The sequence below is a fragment of the Muscardinus avellanarius genome, assembly GCF_963383645.1.
Source record: "Muscardinus avellanarius genome assembly, chromosome: 8".
In the NCBI taxonomy this organism is placed as follows: Eukaryota; Metazoa; Chordata; class Mammalia; order Rodentia; family Gliridae; genus Muscardinus; species Muscardinus avellanarius.
In genome coordinates, this window is record NC_137794.1 from 105,553,043 (window position 1) to 105,559,790 (window position 6,748).

Genomic DNA, 6,748 nt, shown 5'->3' on the forward strand with positions numbered 1-6,748 from the left:
GCTGGACCTGCAAGTCTTTACGGTATGATGGCAGAAAAGAGAGAGAAAGCCAAAGAGAGAGAAATAGAGAGAAGACCAGATGCTACAGCTGGGCAGGGCCAGGACACACACACACACACACACACGGATCCACCTCTGACATGGATGCCTCCAGAGCATGAAGACCATGGAACATTACAAAATTACTGTTATAGGTTATATAAATTAAGAGTATATATTTTCAGAAATAGTTGCTATTTTAAGAACTAACCTTGAAATTGCTTTAAATTTTTAAAGCCAAATTTTTGAAAAAAGTAATTTATTTCCATATTCTAAGACCAAGCATCTTTTTTTTAAAAGTCTCACATACTTACTATATTTATCACAGCACAATTCACAATGGCCAACTTATGGAGCCAGCCCAGGTATCTATCAAGAGATAAATGGATAAAGAAAATGTTGTATATACACACAATGCTGTTCTATTCAGCCACAAGGAAGGATAAAATTGTTATTTGCAGAAAAATAGATGGAACTGGACAATATTATGCTCAGTGAGATCAGTCAGTCTCAGAGAGTCAAGGGTGATGTGTTTCTCTCATATGTGGGAACTACAGAGCAAACAGGAAATGGGGATTTTAAATAATGCAGAGAGAGACCTGCAGAGTAGCTGAAGAAGAGGGAATTAAAGGGCAGGAAAGGGAGGATTGAGGAGGAAACAGTTCAGGTAATACGATGGCAATACGTTAAAGGCTTACTACTAATTTAACTGACTAATGTAAAGAGGGAGGAGGGTGGAGAGATGTGGAGCATGATGGGAAGTGCATGGAGAGCCACGCACATGTACGTTTTTCCACAATGAACTTCACTATGATGTATAAATGCAATATGCTAATAAAATATTTTTAAAAATCATATACGCCTAACACACAAACCTGGCATGTATATCTTTTATTATTTCAGAAAATCAATTCTATTCTTAAATAATTAAGATTTAAATTTTGCATTTGATTAAATGATATTCCAATAACTAGAAAGACACGCATCTGTAGATGAGATTTTCTAGAAACACTAATATTGATAATTTAAGTATGTTTTCTTAAAGATTAGGATAATGCCTGACATATTAAACCCTTCTGAGAATTTCTTCTCTCTATATATTTACATCTAAAAGGAGGACATTTGTCGGGCATGGTGGTGCATGCTTGTAATCATAGCATTTGGGAGGATGAGACCAGAGGTTCTCAGACAGCCTCAGCTACTTAGTGAGGCCCTCTGCAACTTAGTGAGACCCTGTTTCAAAATAAAGAATAAAAAATAGGGCAGTTAGGGGGGAGCTTGGTGGTCAAATGCCCCTGGGTTCCATCCCAAGATCTGCAAATAAATAAATAAATAAATAAATAAATATTTTAACATATTTACCATAAAAATGTAAATTGTCTTTTGAGTGTGGAAATTAAAAGGCATTGTGGAGACTAGCATCTCAGACCATTTTTATGCTCCCCAAATTTAAAAATATTTAAAGATGATCTTTAAATTTTTAATTAATTTATTTTTAAACAGGGTCTCACTAAGTTGTGGAAGGCTTTGGTGAGTTTCTGAGGCTGGGTGTGAACCTGAGATCATTCTGTCTCAGCCTCCCAAGTACTGGAATTGCAAATATATACCACCATGCCCAGCCCAGTTTAAAAATTTTAAATTTTAATAGTAGAATATTATCTAGGATTAGTTTAGGCTGGTTGTGATGGTACAGACCTGTAATCCCAGTACTTGGGAGGCTGAGACAGGAGGATTGAAGGTTTGAGAACAGCCTCAGCAAGTAGTGAGATTCTCATCAACCTAGCAAGATTCTGCTTCAAAATAAAAATAAAATAGCCGGGTGTGGTGGCGCACGCTTGTAATCCCCGCGCTTAGGAAGCAGAGACAAGAGGATCGCGCAGGTTCAAAGCCAGCGCGCGCGCTGGTTTAGGAGACCCTGTTTCCAAATAAAAATGTAAAAATAGGTCTGGGAGTGCAGCCCGGAGGTAGAAGGGCTTCCAGGAACCCCAGTACCACCAAATAATAATAATAATAATAATAATAATAATAATAATAATAATAATAATAATAGAAAAATAAAATAAAGCTGAGAGTATAGCTCAGAGTTTGAATTCCCCTGGATTCAATCCCCAGTATGTATATGTATGTATGTATGTATGTATGTATGTATGTATATATATATATATATATATATATATATATATATATTTACATATAATGAACTTGTAAGTCAGCTTCTTCAAACCAAAGACTTATTTTTTGCCTGAACTCTTTTAATAAAAGTGAAGAAAATGTACAATTATAAAAAAGAAAAATAGATTATATTAACCAAATATACGCACTCACACTCAGTTTTCCCAATAGCAAATTAAAATGGATATTTTTTCTACAGGTTTTGCAAAGCACAAAGATTAAATAAAAATTTGAGTGAGAGATCTTCTATATTGAATTTATATAGTATATTCACTGAAAAGAGGAGATGGTCTATAAAGATTGAAAAGAGTCCAGAGTAATGAAAAACATTAAAATATAGTGACTTCTTTCATTGTTTCTACATGAAAAGGGCCTCAGAACAGACAAGAAGGCAGTTATATTAGTACAACTATATCTATCTGCACATGGAAGCAGATAAAGGATGGAATAAGTAATCCAAAATAATGAGAACCTTCAGCCATAGAAAAAATCCCAAGCATAAGTTAATTCTGGGGTTATCTTAGGAGTTTATCTTATTTCTACATTAAAACAATAAGGAAAAATTGAATTTACATGATAGTTTAATCCCATTAAAATGTCTATGAGTGGGAGATTTGTTTAACTAATTTTTTATTTATTTTTATGTGTATTATATTGAAAATGGCATACATTCAGACTGTGCTTGGTACCATCTCCCCCCACTTCCCCTTCCCCCCTCCCAACAATGAGTGTCCAGGTTAACCATGCCACATTCATACTTTTACACATATTTGAATGTTTTAACTGTAATATTTTGCTGGGCCTGGTGGCTCATGCTGCATATCCCAGTACTTGGGAAACTGAGACAGGAGAATTACAGGTTCAAGACCAGTCTCAGCAACTTAGGGTACCCTCAAAAACCTAACAAGACCCTGTTGCAATAAAAATTAAAATAAAATAAAAGATCTAGGGGTATAGCTTAGATGTAGAATGCTCCTGCATTGAATCTCCAGTACCAAAACATAAATAAAATAAAATGTAGTCTCTTAGTATTACTATAAAAATATTTTTCAGGCCATTGAAATGACTATTTTACTAAATCTGCTTCAAGAAAGAATGAGCAATTTATCATTTGGCACAAGTGCATTAAGGTCTGAGATACTGTGCCCCATGTGTCTAAATTGCCTCGAATCACAGGATTCGCACCACTTTCCCAGCAACTCATAGTTAGGAATGACCAAAGGTCTGCTATATTCCATAAATGACAGTCTACATTGTGAATGGAAACAGTGCTTGACGGTGAGTCAACAAATGTTTCTTAAATACCTATTGTGTTCTAGAGAAGAAAATGAACAAAAACACAGACAAGAGAGAGCTTGGCAAGCTCTTTATTAGCTCTTCAGTATTCAAGAGAACACCGCACAAAGTAGTGAGCATCCAGCGATGCAGCTCAAAGAGGTGGTCCAGACCAACCTCTGATCTCAGGAAAGTCAACTCTATCCTGCAAACTGCAAAGAGCCAACAAGCAGGATCAGCAGTGACATATATTTACATTTTTAAAATCTCAATTTATCAACAGTGTACAGATGATTGTGTAGCAAGGAAGACGGATCAGTAAAGAGCTTACTGCATAATTTTGTATAGTGATAAAAAAAATCTAAACCAGAAAAATTATACCCAGCATGAGAGGAAATTAAAAAGGTAGAATCAACAACCATGATAATTGAATGTTACAATAAAAAGAGAGTCGGTGGTTTTATTTAACAAATATTCATATCATGTTTACATGTACCAAGGATATTTATAAATGTTTTATTAACAGAAACTTCTATAATGCCTATAAAAGGCCAACGAAGTAGATATTATTGCAAATAAAACTTTATGCGTGGAAAAAGTCATCAATAAGTTAAATAAGTTCCCCATGGTCTTACCACATGCTCATGATTAAAACAGGATTTTACCAAGAAATGACCAGAATTTAGTCTCTTAACCACTACACTGTGCTGCCATCAATTAGTGCTGAGGTGGTGGCCACATTTCTGGCTTGAGAAATCAAGAACGGATGATACTATCAAGAGAAGTATGTTTGACTAAGAAGGTGGCAATAGTTTGGACATATAACATTTTTAGTGAAAATGTATACCAAACTGGTGTGTATTAGAATCTGATGCTTTAGCTTAGTCAGAGCTAGAGATATAGATGGAGTTCATCAGCACATACGTTAAAGTCCAGGTAAGAATGATTCAAAATTACACTGAAAGAGCATCTTGAGAAGGTGAGTACAGAGAATGCTTCAAAACTACACATGTAAGATACAAATGAAAGAAGAAACAAACAAACAAAACTTTTAAGATTAAAAATGACCCAGTACTTGAGAGATTAAAATAAAGATTGAAGATTTGAGGTCAGCCTCAGCCATTTAACAAAATTTTGTTTCAAAATAAAAAGTAAATTAGAACTGAAGGTATATTTCAGAAGTCAAACATCCCTAGGTTCAATTTCCAGTTTAAAAAAAAAAAATGGATAGCCGGGCATGGTGGCGCACTCTTGTAATTCCCGCGCTTGGGAGGCGGAGACAGGAGGATCGCACAGGTTCCAAGCCAGCCTTGCTGGTTTAAGAGACCCTGTTTCCAAATAAAAATATAAAATAGGTCTGGGAGTGTAGCCCGAAAGTAGAAGTGCTTCCAGGAACCCCAGTACCACCAAAAAAAAAAAAAAAATCTATAGAGTAGTAGAATAATCAAGAAATACATGCTGGACATGGTGGCACACACTTGTAAGCCAAGCATTTGGGAGGCTGAGACAGGAGGATACTGGTTTGCAGACAGCCTCAGCTACTTACTAAGGCCCTTTGCAACTCAGCGAGCCCCTGTTTCAAAAAAAGAATAAGTAAAGGTGGAGGTGTGGCTTGGAGGTAGAACGTCCCTGGGTTCCATCCCCTGTTTCTGAAAGAACAACAAAAAGAAATAATACAGAGATAGAATTAGTTAGTAATATCAAGGTGAGAGATTCTGTAGTTAGAGGCTAAACACCAGCACATTTAGCATTATGAAAGTCCCTAATGTCTTTAGGAATAAAGGTCAGATTTTTAAATTGTGGAAGAGAAAACTAAGGCTGTGAGTAAACAGGGGAATTGGAGGCATCACTTGGACTAGATGGAAGCATAAATAAAGTGCCCTTTTAAATAAAAATGGAATAGAAAGGAAGGGAAAAGTAGTACAGAGATAAGTAAGATGCCAAGATTGAGATAAGATGATAAAATGCAAAGTACTGAGATAATAAAAGTTGTGTATGTTTGTGTGTTTGCATATGTGTGTGCACATGTGTGCATGAGTGTGTATGATTGATAGCGTCAACAAAAGACTCATTTTTATTTTTTATTTTTTGTGCGTTTATTTCTGCATTATAGTCGTACATCATAATGTAAATCATGTTGATGATGATATACCTGCACATACTCTAGGTGTCTCTTCCTCCCTATTTTCCTTTCTCCCATTACAGAGTACCCAGATTGATGTTGATATATATTCACATGTATATTAGAAAAAAACTCATTTGCTCAGTGACATTATATTGGCACTCAGACATACATATTTAATGAATTTTCAGGATTTTTTTTTTTGGTGGTCCTGAGGATGGAATCCAGGGGTATTCTTCCTCTGAGTGTTACCCCCATACCTACTTTTTAATTCCTTTCCTTTTTTATGAAACAGGGGTTCAATGGGTTACAGAGCCTCACTAAGTAGCTGAGACTATCTTTGGACTGACATCCTCCTGTCTCAGCCTCCCAAATGCTAGAATTCCAAGTGTGTGCCACTACTCCCAGCTAGGATATTCTTATAATGGCCTAAATCAGCAGTCCTGAAAATCTGAAGGTCAGTAAGAGTCTTTAAAGCGATCAAGAAGGTTAAAAGCAATTTTAATAATAATAAAATAACAATAAAGTCGTATTGCTTTTTCAGCATATTGATGATTTAAGATGGCTTGAATGAGTGGCTGGAGAAAATGACAGCCGGAGTGGGGGCAGGGATCCCTTATTGTCTGTAGTCTCTGTGTTCCTCAAAGACTCACATTCATAGAAAGGGGAAAAAAGGCATTCCACCATAAAAATGTTTTTGATGTATCAGTAAAGATCTATTGACTTCATGGAATCTTGATCCATAAGTAGATCTATTTAATGCTCCCTGTGAAGTAATGGGAAGGACACAGGACACATTTCTGCTACAAACCAAAATAAGATGCTTGTCCCAAGATAAAGCACTGGTATGACTCTTTGACCCCTTTCCCATGTAATGCTATTTTTATTTATTTAAAGAATGAGTGAAGGACACACTACTATATTCTATGTTTATTCAGAATTGTGTGTTTGGCAGTTATTTTCCTGAAAGTGAGTGTGTCATCCCAAGAAAAGCTGAGAGTATTTATTGCCAATGACAAAATTTGTGTATCCAAGAAAGATTGGAGATTAAAAGACTTTAGCTGTCTGCTATGAGTTTAACATCATTTCAACATTGGGAAAAAATTCTATAAAACCAGTAGATATATTAACACATTTTGC